General features: G+C 43.2%; 29 non-coding genes across 29 annotated transcripts in view; all 29 read right to left on the reverse strand.

Moving 5' to 3' along the window:
- The window catches only part of LOC140366455 (U4 spliceosomal RNA), a 141-nt gene extending 118 nt beyond the window's left edge, over nt 1-23 (reverse strand). The window contains exon 1 of the small nuclear RNA XR_011928005.1: nt 1-23. This exon is cut by the window's left edge and continues 118 nt beyond it. This is a non-coding gene — a small nuclear RNA (U4 spliceosomal RNA).
- A 503-nt stretch (nt 24-526) lies between these two features.
- Nucleotides 527-598, reverse strand: trnap-agg (transfer RNA proline (anticodon AGG)). Its single transcript has one exon. It is a non-coding gene; the product is annotated as a tRNA-Pro (tRNA).
- Nucleotides 599-1,145: 547 nt separating this feature from the next.
- Nucleotides 1,146-1,286, reverse strand: LOC140366392 (U4 spliceosomal RNA). Its single transcript, XR_011927942.1, has one exon. It is a non-coding gene; the product is annotated as a U4 spliceosomal RNA (small nuclear RNA).
- A 333-nt stretch (nt 1,287-1,619) lies between these two features.
- Nucleotides 1,620-1,691, reverse strand: trnap-agg (transfer RNA proline (anticodon AGG)). The gene has a single exon. It is a non-coding gene; the product is annotated as a tRNA-Pro (tRNA).
- A 97-nt stretch (nt 1,692-1,788) lies between these two features.
- On the reverse strand, nt 1,789-1,860 carry trnap-ugg (transfer RNA proline (anticodon UGG)). Its single transcript has one exon. It is a non-coding gene; the product is annotated as a tRNA-Pro (tRNA).
- Nucleotides 1,861-2,227: 367 nt separating this feature from the next.
- Nucleotides 2,228-2,368, reverse strand: LOC140366456 (U4 spliceosomal RNA). Its single transcript, XR_011928006.1, has one exon. It is a non-coding gene; the product is annotated as a U4 spliceosomal RNA (small nuclear RNA).
- A 772-nt stretch (nt 2,369-3,140) lies between these two features.
- Nucleotides 3,141-3,281, reverse strand: LOC140366401 (U4 spliceosomal RNA). The gene has a single exon (XR_011927951.1). It is a non-coding gene; the product is annotated as a U4 spliceosomal RNA (small nuclear RNA).
- A 333-nt stretch (nt 3,282-3,614) lies between these two features.
- trnap-agg (transfer RNA proline (anticodon AGG)) lies at nt 3,615-3,686 on the reverse strand. Its single transcript has one exon. It is a non-coding gene; the product is annotated as a tRNA-Pro (tRNA).
- Nucleotides 3,687-4,223: 537 nt separating this feature from the next.
- LOC140366402 (U4 spliceosomal RNA) lies at nt 4,224-4,364 on the reverse strand. The gene has a single exon (XR_011927952.1). It is a non-coding gene; the product is annotated as a U4 spliceosomal RNA (small nuclear RNA).
- Nucleotides 4,365-4,697: 333 nt separating this feature from the next.
- Nucleotides 4,698-4,769, reverse strand: trnap-agg (transfer RNA proline (anticodon AGG)). The gene has a single exon. It is a non-coding gene; the product is annotated as a tRNA-Pro (tRNA).
- A 537-nt stretch (nt 4,770-5,306) lies between these two features.
- Nucleotides 5,307-5,447, reverse strand: LOC140366330 (U4 spliceosomal RNA). The gene has a single exon (XR_011927884.1). It is a non-coding gene; the product is annotated as a U4 spliceosomal RNA (small nuclear RNA).
- A 333-nt stretch (nt 5,448-5,780) lies between these two features.
- On the reverse strand, nt 5,781-5,852 carry trnap-agg (transfer RNA proline (anticodon AGG)). Its single transcript has one exon. It is a non-coding gene; the product is annotated as a tRNA-Pro (tRNA).
- A 95-nt stretch (nt 5,853-5,947) lies between these two features.
- Nucleotides 5,948-6,019, reverse strand: trnap-ugg (transfer RNA proline (anticodon UGG)). Its single transcript has one exon. It is a non-coding gene; the product is annotated as a tRNA-Pro (tRNA).
- Nucleotides 6,020-6,386: 367 nt separating this feature from the next.
- LOC140366457 (U4 spliceosomal RNA) lies at nt 6,387-6,527 on the reverse strand. The gene has a single exon (XR_011928007.1). It is a non-coding gene; the product is annotated as a U4 spliceosomal RNA (small nuclear RNA).
- Nucleotides 6,528-7,030: 503 nt separating this feature from the next.
- trnap-agg (transfer RNA proline (anticodon AGG)) lies at nt 7,031-7,102 on the reverse strand. The gene has a single exon. It is a non-coding gene; the product is annotated as a tRNA-Pro (tRNA).
- Nucleotides 7,103-7,649: 547 nt separating this feature from the next.
- Nucleotides 7,650-7,790, reverse strand: LOC140366443 (U4 spliceosomal RNA). Its single transcript, XR_011927993.1, has one exon. It is a non-coding gene; the product is annotated as a U4 spliceosomal RNA (small nuclear RNA).
- A 333-nt stretch (nt 7,791-8,123) lies between these two features.
- Nucleotides 8,124-8,195, reverse strand: trnap-agg (transfer RNA proline (anticodon AGG)). The gene has a single exon. It is a non-coding gene; the product is annotated as a tRNA-Pro (tRNA).
- Nucleotides 8,196-8,732: 537 nt separating this feature from the next.
- Nucleotides 8,733-8,873, reverse strand: LOC140366381 (U4 spliceosomal RNA). Its single transcript, XR_011927932.1, has one exon. It is a non-coding gene; the product is annotated as a U4 spliceosomal RNA (small nuclear RNA).
- A 333-nt stretch (nt 8,874-9,206) lies between these two features.
- trnap-agg (transfer RNA proline (anticodon AGG)) lies at nt 9,207-9,278 on the reverse strand. Its single transcript has one exon. It is a non-coding gene; the product is annotated as a tRNA-Pro (tRNA).
- Nucleotides 9,279-9,815: 537 nt separating this feature from the next.
- LOC140366331 (U4 spliceosomal RNA) lies at nt 9,816-9,956 on the reverse strand. Its single transcript, XR_011927885.1, has one exon. It is a non-coding gene; the product is annotated as a U4 spliceosomal RNA (small nuclear RNA).
- A 503-nt stretch (nt 9,957-10,459) lies between these two features.
- Nucleotides 10,460-10,531, reverse strand: trnap-agg (transfer RNA proline (anticodon AGG)). Its single transcript has one exon. It is a non-coding gene; the product is annotated as a tRNA-Pro (tRNA).
- Nucleotides 10,532-11,078: 547 nt separating this feature from the next.
- On the reverse strand, nt 11,079-11,219 carry LOC140366444 (U4 spliceosomal RNA). The gene has a single exon (XR_011927994.1). It is a non-coding gene; the product is annotated as a U4 spliceosomal RNA (small nuclear RNA).
- A 333-nt stretch (nt 11,220-11,552) lies between these two features.
- trnap-agg (transfer RNA proline (anticodon AGG)) lies at nt 11,553-11,624 on the reverse strand. The gene has a single exon. It is a non-coding gene; the product is annotated as a tRNA-Pro (tRNA).
- A 95-nt stretch (nt 11,625-11,719) lies between these two features.
- On the reverse strand, nt 11,720-11,791 carry trnap-ugg (transfer RNA proline (anticodon UGG)). Its single transcript has one exon. It is a non-coding gene; the product is annotated as a tRNA-Pro (tRNA).
- Nucleotides 11,792-12,158: 367 nt separating this feature from the next.
- LOC140366458 (U4 spliceosomal RNA) lies at nt 12,159-12,299 on the reverse strand. The gene has a single exon (XR_011928008.1). It is a non-coding gene; the product is annotated as a U4 spliceosomal RNA (small nuclear RNA).
- Nucleotides 12,300-12,802: 503 nt separating this feature from the next.
- On the reverse strand, nt 12,803-12,874 carry trnap-agg (transfer RNA proline (anticodon AGG)). The gene has a single exon. It is a non-coding gene; the product is annotated as a tRNA-Pro (tRNA).
- A 547-nt stretch (nt 12,875-13,421) lies between these two features.
- On the reverse strand, nt 13,422-13,562 carry LOC140366445 (U4 spliceosomal RNA). The gene has a single exon (XR_011927995.1). It is a non-coding gene; the product is annotated as a U4 spliceosomal RNA (small nuclear RNA).
- A 333-nt stretch (nt 13,563-13,895) lies between these two features.
- trnap-agg (transfer RNA proline (anticodon AGG)) lies at nt 13,896-13,967 on the reverse strand. Its single transcript has one exon. It is a non-coding gene; the product is annotated as a tRNA-Pro (tRNA).
- A 537-nt stretch (nt 13,968-14,504) lies between these two features.
- Nucleotides 14,505-14,645, reverse strand: LOC140366332 (U4 spliceosomal RNA). Its single transcript, XR_011927886.1, has one exon. It is a non-coding gene; the product is annotated as a U4 spliceosomal RNA (small nuclear RNA).
- Nucleotides 14,646-15,000: the final 355 nt, after the last annotated feature.

Consider the following 15,000-nt stretch of genomic DNA (forward strand, 5'->3'; position numbering starts at 1 on the left):
CAATACTGCCACTGCTCAAAGCTAACATGTACTTTGAGAAAGAATGGCCAGGGCTTGGTTCTTGCCACTTCCTGGTCATGGTAGGTCATTGAGGGCAGAGCAAAACTTTGGCCAAGAAGGGAGCTTCTTTTACAAAAAAACTGCATGTAACACCTGGAAAAATGTCGGTAGCAGACTTCAAAGCCTGTTGACTGAAAGAGTAACAAAATGCATGGGTACAACTTAAATCTTTGCTTTTTAGTACGCCTTCACCAGGCGGGATGAATAATCAATTTTCAACCCGTAACCTTGCCGCCACAAAATAAAACAATAGTTCCCAGCAGATTTGATCTTCTTGCAGTAAAGAGAGACAAACTGTTGCTAGTTTCATTTGTATAACAGTAAATATAGAAAGAACTGTCTCAATCATGTTTGGTGAGATTATTCATAGTTGGAAAGTGCAAGTCAGTTTGGTTGCATTGGAAAGTAGAAAATTCTAACTGAAAACCCACAAACAATGGGTCAGTGAATACCAGCCTTATAGAAGGGGCTCGTCCGGGATTTGAACCCGGGACCTCTCGCACCCTAAGCGAGAATCATACCCCTAGACCAACGAGCCACATTTACGTACATCTCCGTACATTTCAAGGCCTCAACTGACCTACAAAAGCAATTAAGTATCATTAAAAGGTGTTCGATCTAAACTGCACCATCTTGTTTGTTCTTGGGCTCGTCCGGGATTTGAACCCGGGACCTCTCGCACCTTATAGCGAGAATCATACCCCTAGACCAACGAGCCACTTTTGCCAGTTTGCATAGTCGAGTCGAAAACAGCCCATTGAAATCAATTTTACAAACTAGCCAACACTCACTGGTCGGTCTACGGCTCCTCCGACTTACCGAGATTTGAACACAGGACCTGTTGTTCCCATAGTGACAGTCACACCCCTGGAATGATAAGCTAGAGAACTCATCCAATTTTTTGTCTCATAACTGAAAAAAGGATTAACATTTGAGCAAGTCGTCATCAGTTACTTCTGGTGTACTTCTTCTAGCACGTGCATACCAATGACTTTGATCTGAACTAGTTGTGTACAAAGTATGTAGCTCTATTTCTGGTGGAATGTCACGTGTTTTGACGAGCTTACCTTATACATGAAAATACGCCTCCTCAGAGACTGTCAAAAATTGCCACAGTCGACTATATTTCAAGTCGCCAAGGCGGGGTATTGGGTAAAGTTTTCAACTAGCAATGATCGCGCCTCGGATTGACCTCATAGGCTACAATACTGCCACTGCGCAAAGCTAACACGTACTTAGAGAAAGAATGGCCAGGGCTTGGTTCTTGCCACTTCCTGGTCATGGTAGGTCATTGAGGGCAGAGCAAAACTTTGGCCAAGAAGGGAGCTTCTTTTACAAAAAAACTGCATGTAACACCTGGAAAAATGTCGGTAGCAGTCTTCACAAACCGTTGCTAGTTTCATTTGTATAACAGTAAATATAGAAAGAACTGTCTCAATCATGTTTGGTGAGATTATTCATAGTTGGAAAGTGCAAGTCAGTTTGGTTGCATTGGAAAGTAGAAAATTCTGACTGAAAACCCAAAAACAATGGGTCAGTGAATACCAGCCTTATAGAAGGGGCTCGTCCGGGATTTGAACCCGGGACCTCTCGCACCCTAAGCGAGAATCATACCCCTAGACCAACGAGCCACATTTACGTACATTTCAAGGCCTCAACTGACCTACAAAAGCAAGAAAGTATCATTAAAAGGTGTTCGATCTAAACTGCACCATCTTGTTTGTTCTTGGGCTCGTCCGGGATTTGAACCCGGGACCTCTCGCACCCAAAGCGAGAATCATACCCCTAGACCAACGAGCCACTTTTGCCAGTTTGCATGGTCGAGTCGAAAACAGCCCATTGAAATCAATTTTACAAACTAGCCAACACTCACTGGTCGGTCTACGGCTCCTCCGACTTACCGAGATTTGAACACAGGACCTCTTGTTCCCATAGTGACAGTCACACCCCTGGAATGATAAGCTAGAGAACTCATCCAATTTTTTGTCTCATAACTGAAAAAAGGATTAACATTTGAGCAAGTCGTCATCAGTTACTTCTGGTGTACTTCTTCTAGCACGTGCATACCAATGACTTTGATCTGAACTAGTTGTGTACAAAGTATGTAGCTCTATTTCTGGTGGAATGTCACGTGTTTTGACAAGCTTACCTTATACATGAAAATACGCCTCCTCAGAGACTGTCAAAAATTGCCACAGTCGACTATATTTCAAGTTGCCAAGGCGGGGTATTGGGTAAAGTTTTCAACTAGCAATAATCGCGCCTCGGATTGACCTCATAGGCTACAATACTGCCACTGCTCAAAGCTAACACGTACTTTGAGAAAGAATGGCCAGGGCTTGGTTCTTGCCACTTCCTGGTCATGGTAGGTCATTGAGGGCAGAGCAAAACTTTGGCCAAGAAGGGAGCTTCTTTTACAAAAAAACTGCATGTAACACCTGGAAAAATGTCGGTAGCAGTCTTCACAAACCGTTGCTAGTTTCATTTGTATAACAGTAAATATAGAAAGAACTGTCTCAATCATGTTTGGTGAGATTATTCATAGTTGGAAAGTGCAAGTCAGTTTGGTTGCATTGGAAAGTAGAAAATTCTGACTGAAAACCCACAAACAATGGGTCAGTGAATACCAGCCTTATAGAAGGGGCTCGTCCGGTATTTGAACCCGGGACTTCTCGCACCCAAAGCGAGAATCATACCCCTAGACCAACGAGCCACTTTTGCCAGTGTGCATAGTCGAGTCGAAAACAGCCCATTGAAATCAATTTTACAAACTAGCCAACACTCACTGGTCGGTCTACGGCTCCTCCGACTTACCGAGATTTGAACACAGGACCTGTTGTTCCCATAGTGACAGTCACACCCCTGGAATGATAAGCTAGAGAACTCATCCAATTTTTTGTCTCATAACTGAAAAAAGGATTAACATTTGAGCAAGTCGTCATCAGTTACTTCTGGTGTACTTCTTCTAGCACGTGCATACCAATGACTTTGATCTGAACTAGTTGTGTACAAAGTATGTAGCTCGATTTCTGGTGGAATGTCACGTGTTTTGACGAGCTTACCTTATACATGAAAATAAGCCTCCTCAGAGACTGTCAAAAATTGCCACAGTCGACTATATTTCAAGTCGCCAAGGCAGGGTATTGGGTAAAGTTTTCAACTAGCAATAATCGCGCCTCGGATTGACCTCATAGGCTACAATACTGCCACTGCGCAAAGCTAACACGTACTTTGAGAAAGAATGGCCAGGGCTTGGTTCTTGCCACTTCCTGGTCATGGTAGGTCATTGAGGGCAGAGCAAAACTTTGGCCAAGAAGGGAGCTTCTTTTACAAAAAAACTGCATGTAACACCTGGAAAAATGTCGGTAGCAGTCTTCACAAACCGTTGCTAGTTTCATTTGTATAACAGTAAATATAGAAAGAACTGTCTCAATCATGTTTGGTGAGATTATTCATAGTTGGAAAGTGCAAGTCAGTTTGGTTGCATTGGAAAGTAGAAAATTCTGACTGAAAACCCAAAAACAATGGGTCAGTGAATACCAGCCTTATAGAAGGGGCTCGTCCGGGATTTGAACCCGGGACCTCTCGCACCCTAAGCGAGAATCATACCCCTAGACCAACGAGCCACATTTACGTACATTTCAAGGCCTCAACTGACCTACAAAAGCAATTAAGTATCATTAAAAGGTGTTCGATCTAATCTGCACCATCTTGTTTGTTCTTGGGCTCGTCCGGGATTTTAACCCGGGACCTCTCGCACCTTATAGCGAGAATCATACCCCTAGACCAACGAGCCACTTTTGCCAGTTTGCATAGTCGAGTCGAAAACAGCCCATTGAAATCAATTTTACAAACTAGCCAACACTCACTGGTCGGTCTACGGCTCCTCCGACTTACCGAGATTTGAACACAGGACCTGTTGTTCCCATAGTGACAGTCACACCCCTGGAATGATAAGCTAGAGAACTCATCCAATTTTTTGTCTCATAACTGAAAAAAGGATTAACATTTGAGCAAGTCGTCATCAGTTACTTCTGGTGTACTTCTTCTAGCACGTGCATACCAATGACTTTGATCTGAACTAGTTGTGTACAAAGTATGTAGCTCGATTTCTGGTGGAATGTCACGTGTTTTGACGAGCTTACCTTATACATGAAAATAAGCCTCCTCAGAGACTGTCAAAAATTGCCACAGTCGACTATATTTCAAGTCGCCAAGGCAGGGTATTGGGTAAAGTTTTCAACTAGCAATAATCGCGCCTCGGATTGACCTCATAGGCTACAATACTGCCACTGCGCAAAGCTAACACGTACTTTGAGAAAGAATGGCCAGGGCTTGGTTCTTGCCACTTCCTGGTCATGGTAGGTCATTGAGGGCAGAGCAAAACTTTGGCCAAGAAGGGAGCTTCTTTTACAAAAAAACTGCATGTAACACCTGGAAAAATGTCGGTAGCAGTCTTCACAAACCGTTGCTAGTTTCATTTGTATAACAGTAAATATAGAAAGAACTGTCTCAATCATGTTTGGTGAGATTATTCATAGTTGGAAAGTGCAAGTCAGTTTGGTTGCATTGGAAAGTAGAAAATTCTGACTGAAAACCCAAAAACAATGGGTCAGTGAATACCAGCCTTATAGAAGGGGCTCGTCCGGGATTTGAACCCGGGACCTCTCGCACCCTAAGCGAGAATCATACCCCTAGACCAACGAGCCACATTTACGTACATTTCAAGGCCTCAACTGACCTACAAAAGCAATTAAGTATCATTAAAAGGTGTTCGATCTAATCTGCACCATCTTGTTTGTTCTTGGGCTCGTCCGGGATTTTAACCCGGGACCTCTCGCACCTTATAGCGAGAATCATACCCCTAGACCAACGAGCCACTTTTGCCAGTTTGCATAGTCGAGTCGAAAACAGCCCATTGAAATCAATTTTACAAACTAGCCAACACTCACTGGTCGGTCTACGGCTCCTCCGACTTACCGAGATTTGAACACAGGACCTGTTGTTCCCATAGTGACAGTCACACCCCTGGAATGATAAGCTAGAGAACTCATCCAATTTTTTGTCTCATAACTGAAAAAAGGATTAACATTTGAGCAAGTCGTCATCAGTTACTTCTGGTGTACTTCTTCTAGCACGTGCATACCAATGACTTTGATCTGAACTAGTTGTGTACAAAGTATGTAGCTCGATTTCTGGTGGAATGTCACGTGTTTTGACGAGCTTACCTTATACATGAAAATAAGCCTCCTCAGAGACTGTCAAAAATTGCCACAGTCGACTATATTTCAAGTCGCCAAGGCGGGGTATTGGGTAAAGTTTTCAACTAGCAATAATCGCGCCTCGGATTGACCTCATAGGCTACAATACTGCCACTGCGCAAAGCTAACACGTACTTTGAGAAAGAATGGCCAGGGCTTGGTTCTTGCCACTTCCTGGTCATGGTAGGTCATTGAGGGCAGAGCAAAACTTTGGCCAAGAAGGGAGCTTCTTTTACAAAAAAACTGCATGTAACACCTGGAAAAATGTCGGTAGCAGTCTTCACAAACCGTTGCTAGTTTCATTTGTATAACAGTAAATATAGAAAGAACTGTCTCAATCATGTTTGGTGAGATTATTCATAGTTGGAAAGTGCAAGTCAGTTTGGTTGCATTGGAAAGTAGAAAATTCTGACTGAAAACCCACAAACAATGGGTCAGTGAATACCAGCTTTATAGAAGGGGCTCGTCCGGGAGTTGAACCCGGGACCTCTCGCACCCTAAGCGAGAATCATACCCCTAGACCAACGAGCCACATTCGTACATTTCAAGGCCTCAACTGACCTACAAAAGCAAGAAAGTATCATTAAAAGGTGTTCGATCTAAACTGCATCATCTTGTTTGTTCTTGGGCTCGTCCGGGATTTGAACCCGGGACCTCTCGCACCCAAAGCGAGAATCATACCCCTAGACCAACGAGCCACTTTTGCCAGTTTGCATGGTCGAGTCGAAAACAGCCCATTGAAATCAATTTTACAAACTAGCCAACACTCACTGGTCGGTCTACGGCTCCTCTGACTTACCGAGATTTGAACACAGGACCTCTTGTTCCCATAGTGACAGTCACACCCCTGGAATGATAAGCTAGAGAACTCATCCAATTTTTTGTCTCATAACTGAAAAAAGGATTAACATTTGAGCAAGTCGTCATCAGTTACTTCTGGTGTACTTCTTCTAGCACGTGCATACCAATGACTTTGATCTGAACTAGTTGTGTACAAAGTATGTAGCTCTATTTCTGGTGGAATGTCACGTGTTTTGACAAGCTTACCTTATACATGAAAATACACCTCCTCAGAGACTGTCAAAAATTGCCACAGTCGACTATATTTCAAGTTGCCAAGGCGGGGTATTGGGTAAAGTTTTCAACTAGCAATAATCGCGCCTCGGATTGACCTCATAGGCTACAATACTGCCACTGCTCAAAGCTAACATGTACTTTGAGAAAGAATGGCCAGGGCTTGGTTCTTGCCACTTCCTGGTCATGGTAGGTCATTGAGGGCAGAGCAAAACTTTGGCCAAGAAGGGAGCTTCTTTTACAAAAAAACTGCATGTAACACCTGGAAAAATGTCGGTAGCAGACTTCAAAGCCTGTTGACTGAAAGAGTAACAAAATGCATGGGTACAACTTAAATCTTTGCTTTTTAGTACGCCTTCACCAGGCGGGATGAATAATCAATTTTCAACCCGTAACCTTGCCGCCACAAAATAAAACAATAGTTCCCAGCAGATTTGATCTTCTTGCAGTAAAGAGAGACAAACTGTTGCTAGTTTCATTTGTATAACAGTAAATATAGAAAGAACTGTCTCAATCATGTTTGGTGAGATTATTCATAGTTGGAAAGTGCAAGTCAGTTTGGTTGCATTGGAAAGTAGAAAATTCTAACTGAAAACCCACAAACAATGGGTCAGTGAATACCAGCCTTATAGAAGGGGCTCGTCCGGGATTTGAACCCGGGACCTCTCGCACCCTAAGCGAGAATCATACCCCTAGACCAACGAGCCACATTTACGTACATTTCCGTACATTTCAAGGCCTCAACTGACCTACAAAAGCAATTAAGTATCATTAAAAGGTGTTCGATCTAAACTGCACCATCTTGTTTGTTCTTGGGCTCGTCCGGGATTTTAACCCGGGACCTCTCGCACCTTATAGCGAGAATCATACCCCTAGACCAACGAGCCACTTTTGCCAGTTTGCATAGTCGAGTCGAAAACAGCCCATTGAAATCAATTTTACAAACTAGCCAACACTCACTGGTCGGTCTACGGCTCCTCCGACTTACCGAGATTTGAACACAGGACCTCTTGTTCCCATAGTGACAGTCACACCCCTGGAATGATAAGCTAGAGAACTCATCCAATTTTTTGTCTCATAACTGAAAAAAGGATTAACATTTGAGCAAGTCGTCATCAGTTACTTCTGGTGTACTTCTTCTAGCACGTGCATACCAATGACTTTGATCTGAACTAGTTGTGTACAAAGTATGTAGCTCTATTTCTGGTGGAATGTCACGTGTTTTGACGAGCTTACCTTATACATGAAAATACGCCTCCTCAGAGACTGTCAAAAATTGCCACAGTCGACTATATTTCAAGTCGCCAAGGCGGGGTATTGGGTAAAGTTTTCAACTAGCAATAATCGCGCCTCGGATTGACCTCATAGACTACAATACTGCCACTGCGCAAAGCCAACACGTACTTTGAGAAAGAATGGCCAGGGCTTGGTTCTTGCCACTTCCTGGTCATGGTAGGTCATTGAGGGCAGAGCAAAACTTTGGCCAAGAAGGGAGCTTCTTTTACAAAAAAACTGCATGTAACACCTGGAAAAATGTCGGTAGCAGTCTTCACAAACCGTTGCTAGTTTCATTTGTATAACAGTAAATATAGAAAGAACTGTCTCAATCATGTTTGGTGAGATTATTCATAGTTGGAAAGTGCAAGTCAGTTTGGTTGCATTGGAAAGTAGAAAATTCTGACTGAAAACCCACAAACAATAGGTCAGTGGATACCAGCTTTATAGAAGGGGCTCGTCCGGGATTTGAACCCGGGACCTCTCGCACCCTAAGCGAGAATCATACCCCTAGACCAACGAGCCACATTTACGTACATTTCAAGGCCTCAACTGACCTACAAAAGCAATTAAGTATCATTAAAAGGTGTTCGATCTAATCTGCACCATCTTGTCTGTTCTTGGGCTCGTCCGGGATTTTAACCCGGGACCTCTCGCACCTTATAGCGAGAATCATACCCCTAGACCAACGAGCCACTTTTGCCAGTTTGCATAGTCGAGTCGAAAACAGCCCATTGAAATCAATTTTACAAACTAGCCAACACTCACTGGTCGGTCTACGGCTCCTCAGACTTACCGAGATTTGAACACAGGACCTGTTGTTCCCATAGTGACAGTCACACCCCTGGAATGATAAGCTAGAGAACTCATCCAATTTTTTGTCTCATAACTGAAAAAAGGATTAACATTTGAGCAAGTCGTCATCAGTTACTTCTGGTGTACTTCTTCTAGCACGTGCATACCAATGACTTTGATCTGAACTAGTTGTGTACAAAGTATGTAGCTCGATTTCTGGTGGAATGTCACGTGTTTTGACGAGCTTACCTTATACATGAAAATAAGCCTCCTCAGAGACTGTCAAAAATTGCCACAGTCGACTATATTTCAAGTCGCCAAGGCGGGGTATTGGGTAAAGTTTTCAACTAGCAATAATCGCGCCTCGGATTGACCTCATAGGCTACAATACTGCCACTGCTCAAAGCTAACACGTACTTTGAGAAAGAATGGGAAGGGCTTGGTTCTTGCCACTTCCTGATCATGGTAGGTCATTGAGGGCAGAGCAAAACTTTGGCCAAGAAGGGAGCTTCTTTTACAAAAAAACTGCATGTAACACCTGGAAAAATGTCGGTAGCAGACTTCACAAACCGTTGCTAGTTTCATTTGTATAACAGTAAATATAGAAAGAACTGTCTCAATCATGTTTGGTGAGATTATTCATAGTTGGAAAGTGCAAGTCAGTTTGGTTGCATTGGAAAGTAGAAAATTCTGACTGAAAACCCACAAACAATGGGTCAGTGAATACCAGCCTTATAGAAGGGGCTCGTCCGGGATTTGAACCCGGGACCTCTCGCACCCTAAGCGAGAATCATACCCCTAGACCAACGAGCCACATTTACGTACATTTCAAGGCCTCAACTGACCTACAAAAGCAATTAAGTATCATTAAAAGGTGTTCGATCTAATCTGCACCATCTTGTTTGTTCTTGGGCTCGTCCGGGATTTTAACCCGGGACCTCTCGCACCTTATAGCGAGAATCATACCCCTAGACCAACGAGCCACTTTTGCCAGTTTGCATAGTCGAGTCGAAAACAGCCCATTGAAATCAATTTTACAAACTAGCCAACACTCACTGGTCGGTCTACGGCTCCTCCGACTTACCGAGATTTGAACACAGGACCTGTTGTTCCCATAGTGACAGTCACACCCCTGGAATGATAAGCTAGAGAACTCATCCAATTTTTTGTCTCATAACTGAAAAAAGGATTAACATTTGAGCAAGTCGTCATCAGTTACTTCTGGTGTACTTCTTCTAGCACGTGCATACCAATGACTTTGATCTGAACTAGTTGTGTACAAAGTATGTAGCTCGATTTCTGGTGGAATGTCACGTGTTTTGACGAGCTTACCTTATACATGAAAATAAGCCTCCTCAGAGACTGTCAAAAATTGCCACAGTCGACTATATTTCAAGTCGCCAAGGCGGGGTATTGGGTAAAGTTTTCAACTAGCAATAATCGCGCCTCGGATTGACCTCATAGGCTACAATACTGCCACTGCGCAAAGCTAACACGTACTTTGAGAAAGAATGGCCAGGGCTTGGTTCTTGCCACTTCCTGGTCATGGTAGGTCATTGAGGGCAGAGCAAAACTTTGGCCAAGAAGGGAGCTTCTTTTACAAAAAAACTGCATGTAACACCTGGAAAAATGTCGGTAGCAGACTTCAAAGCCTGTTGACTGAAAGAGTAACAAAATGCATGGGTACAACTTAAATCTTTGCTTTTTAGTACGCCTTCACCAGGCGGGATGAATAATCAATTTTCAACCCGTAACCTTGCCGCCACAAAATAAAACAATAGTTCCCAGCAGATTTGATCTTCTTGCAGTAAAGAGAGACAAACTGTTGCTAGTTTCATTTGTATAACAGTAAATATAGAAAGAACTGTCTCAATCATGTTTGGTGAGATTATTCATAGTTGGAAAGTGCAAGTCAGTTTGGTTGCATTGGAAAGTAGAAAATTCTAACTGAAAACCCACAAACAATGGGTCAGTGAATACCAGCCTTATAGAAGGGGCTCGTCCGGGATTTGAACCCGGGACCTCTCGCACCCTAAGCGAGAATCATACCCCTAGACCAACGAGCCACATTTACGTACATTTCCGTACATTTCAAGGCCTCAACTGACCTACAAAAGCAATTAAGTATCATTAAAAGGTGTTCGATCTAAACTGCACCATCTTGTTTGTTCTTGGGCTCGTCCGGGATTTTAACCCGGGACCTCTCGCACCTTATAGCGAGAATCATACCCCTAGACCAACGAGCCACTTTTGCCAGTTTGCATAGTCGAGTCGAAAACAGCCCATTGAAATCAATTTTACAAACTAGCCAACACTCACTGGTCGGTCTACGGCTCCTCCGACTTACCGAGATTTGAACACAGGACCTCTTGTTCCCATAGTGACAGTCACACCCCTGGAATGATAAGCTAGAGAACTCATCCAATTTTTTGTCTCATAACTGAAAAAAGGATTAACATTTGAGCAAGTCGTCATCAGTTACTTCTGGTGTACTTCTTCTAGCACGTGCATACCAATGACTTTGATCTGAACTAGTTGTGTACAAAGTATGTAGCTCGATTTCTGGTGGAATGTCACGTGTTTTGACGAGCTTACCTTATACATGAAAATACGCCTCCTCAGAGACTGTCAAAAATTGCCACAGTCGACTATATTTCAAGTCGCCAAGGCGGGGTATTGGGTAAAGTTTTCAACTAGCAATAATCGCGCCTCGGATTGACCTCATAGACTACAATACTGCCACTGCGCAAAGCCAACACGTACTTTGAGAAAGAATGGCCAGGGCTTGGTTCTTGCCACTTCCTGGTCATGGTAGGTCATTGAGGGCAGAGCAAAACTTTGGCCAAGAAGGGAGCTTCTTTTACAAAAAAACTGCATGTAACACCTGGAAAAATGTCGGTAGCAGTCTTCACAAACCGTTGCTAGTTTCATTTGTATAACAGTAAATATAGAAAGAACTGTCTCAATCATGTTTGGTGAGATTATTCATAGTTGGAAAGTGCAAGTCAGTTTGGTTGCATTGGAAAGTAGAAAATTCTGACTGAAAACCCACAAACAATGGGTCAGTGAATACCAGCTTTATAGAAGGGGCTCGTCCGGGATTTGAACCCGGGACCTCTCGCACCCTAAGCGAGAATCATACCCCTAGACCAACGAGCCACATTCGTACATTTCAAGGCCTCAACTGACCTACAAAAGCAATAAAGTATCATTAAAAGGTGTTCGATCTAAACTGCACCATCTTGTTTGTTCTTGGGCTCGTCCGGGATTTGAACCCGGGACCTCTCGCACCCAAAGCGAGAATCATACCCCTAGACCAACGAGCCACTTTTGCCAGTTTGCATGGTCGAGTCGAAAACAGCCCATTGAAATCAATTTTACAAACTAGCCAACACTCACTGGTCGGTCTACGGCTCCTCTGACTTACCGAGATTTGAACACAGGACCTCTTGTTCCCATAGTGACAGTCACACCCCTGGAATGATAAGCTAGAGAACTCATCCAATTTTTTGTCTCATAACTGAAAAAAGGATTAACATTTGAGCAAGTCGTCATCAGTTACTTCTGGTGTACTTCTTCTAGCACGTGCATACCAATGACTTTGATCTGAACTAGTTGTGTACAAAGTATGTAGCTCTATTTCTGGTGGAATGTCACGTGTTTTGACAAGCTTACCTTATACATGAAAATACGCCTCCTCAGAGACTGTCAAAAATTGCCACAGTCGACTATATTTCAAGTTGCCAAGGCGGGGTATTGGGTAAAGTTTTCAACTAGCAATAATCGCGCCTCGGATTGACCTCATAGGCTACAATACTGCCACTGCTCAAAGCTAACATGTACTTTGAGAAAGAATGGCCAGGGCTTGGTTCTTGCCACTTCCTGGTCATGGTAGGTCATTGAGGGCAGAGCAAAACTTTGGCCAAGAAGGGAGCTTCTTTTACAAAAAAACTGCATGTAACACCTGGAAAAATGTCGGTAGCAGACTTCAAAGCCTGTTGACTGAAAGAGTAACAAAATGCATGGGTACAACTTAAATCTTTGCTTTTTAGTACGCCTTCACCAGGCGGGATGAATAATCAATTTTCAACCCGTAACCTTGCCGCCACAAAATAAAACAATAGTTCCCAGCAGATTTGATCTTCTTGCAGTAAAGAGAGACAAACTGTTGCTAGTTTCATTTGTATAACAGTAAATATAGAAAGAACTGTCTCAATCATGTTTGGTGAGATTATTCATAGTTGGAAAGTGCAAGTCAGTTTGGTTGCATTGGAAAGTAGAAAATTCTAACTGAAAACCCACAAACAATAAGTCAGTGAATACCAGCCTTATAGAAGGGGCTCGTCCGGGATTTGAACCCGGGACCTCTCGCACCCTAAGCGAGAATCATACCCCTAGACCAACGAGCCACATTTACGCACATTTCCGTACATTTCAAGGCCTCAACTGACCTACAAAAGCAATTAAGTATCATTAAAAGGTGTTCGATCTAAACTGCACCATCTTGTTTGTTCTTGGGCTCGTCCGGGATTTTAACCCGGGACCTCTCGCACCTTATAGCGAGAATCATACCCCTAGACCAACGAGCCACTTTTGCCAGTTTGCATAGTCGAGTCGAAAACAGCCCATTGAAATCAATTTTACAAACTAGCCAACACTCACTGGTCGGTCTACGGCTCCTCCGACTTACCGAGATTTGAACACAGGACCTCTTGTTCCCATAGTGACAGTCACACCCCTGGAATGATAAGCTAGAGAACTCATCCAATTTTTTGTCTCATAACTGAAAAAAGGATTAACATTTGAGCAAGTCGTCATCAGTTACTTCTGGTGTACTTCTTCTAGCACGTGCATACCAATGACTTTGATCTGAACTAGTTGTGTACAAAGTATGTAGCTCTATTTCTGGTGGAATGTCACGTGTTTTGACGAGCTTACCTTATACATGAAAATACGCCTCCTCAGAGACTGTCAAAAATTGCCACAGTCGACTATATTTCAAGTCGCCAAGGCGGGGTATTGGGTAAAGTTTTCAACTAGCAATAATCGCGCCTCGGATTGACCTCATAGACTACAATACTGCCACTGCGCAAAGCCAACACGTACTTTGAGAAAGAATGGCCAGGGCTTGGTTCTTGCCACTTCCTGGTCATGGTAGGTCATTGAGGGCAGAGCAAAACTTTGGCCAAGAAGGGAGCTTCTTTTACAAAAAAACTGCATGTAACACCTGGAAAAATGTCGGTAGCAGTCTTCACAAACCGTTGCTAGTTTCATTTGTATAACAGTAAATATAGAAAGAACTGTCTCAATCATGTTTGGTGAGATTATTCATAGTTGGAAAGTGCAAGTCAGTTTGGTTGCATTGGAAAGTAGAAAATTCTGACTGAAAACCCACAAACAATAGGTCAGTGGATACCAGCTTTATAGAAGGGGCTCGTCCGGGATTTGAACCCGGGACCTCTCGCACCCTAAGCGAGAATCATACCCCTAGACCAACGAGCCACATTTACGTACATTTCAAGGCCTCAACTGACCTACAAAAGCAATTAAGTATCATTAAAAGGTGTTCGATCTAATCTGCACCATCTTGTTTGTTCTTGGGCTCGTCCGGGATTTTAACCCGGGACCTCTCGCACCTTATAGCGAGAATCATACCCCTAGACCAACGAGCCACTTTTGCCAGTTTGCATAGTCGAGTCGAAAACAGCCCATTGAAATCAATTTTACAAACTAGCCAACACTCACTGGTCGGTCTACGGCTCCTCAGACTTACCGAGATTTGAACACAGGACCTGTTGTTCCCATAGTGACAGTCACACCCCTGGAATGATAAGCTAGAGAACTCATCCAATTTTTTGTCTCATAACTGAAAAAAGGATTAACATTTGAGCAAGTCGTCATCAGTTACTTCTGGTGTACTTCTTCTAGCACGTGCATACCAATGACTTTGATCTGAACTAGTTGTGTACAAAGTATGTAGCTCGATTTCTGGTGGAATGTCACGTGTTTTGACGAGCTTACCTTATACATGAAAATAAGCCTCCTCAGAGACTGTCAAAAATTGCCACAGTCGACTATATTTCAAGTCGCCAAGGCGGGGTATTGGGTAAAGTTTTCAACTAGCAATAATCGCGCCTCGGATTGACCTCATAGGCTACAATACTGCCACTGCGCAAAGCTAACACGTACTTTGAGAAAGAATGGCCAGGGCTTGGTTCTTGCCACTTCCTGGTCATGGTAGGTCATTGAGGGCAGAGCAAAACTTTGGCCAAGAAGGGAGCTTCTTTTACAAAAAAACTGCATGTAACACCTGGAAAAATGTCGGTAGCAGACTTCAAAGCCTGTTGACTGACCGAGTAACAAAATGCATGGGTACAACTTAAATCTTTGCTTTTTAGTACCACCTGGAAAAATGTCGGTAGCAGTCTTCACAAACCGTTGCTAGTTTCATTTGTATAACAGTAAATATAGAAAGAACTGTCTCAATCATGTTTGGTGAGATTATTCATAGTTGGAAAGTGCAAGTCAGTTTGGT

The sequence above is a fragment of the Eucyclogobius newberryi genome, unplaced genomic scaffold, assembly GCF_026437365.1.
Source record: "Eucyclogobius newberryi isolate DKJ021-1_F unplaced genomic scaffold, fEucNew1.0.hap1 SCAF_19, whole genome shotgun sequence".
Lineage (NCBI taxonomy): Eukaryota > Metazoa > Chordata > Actinopteri > Gobiiformes > Gobiidae > Eucyclogobius > Eucyclogobius newberryi.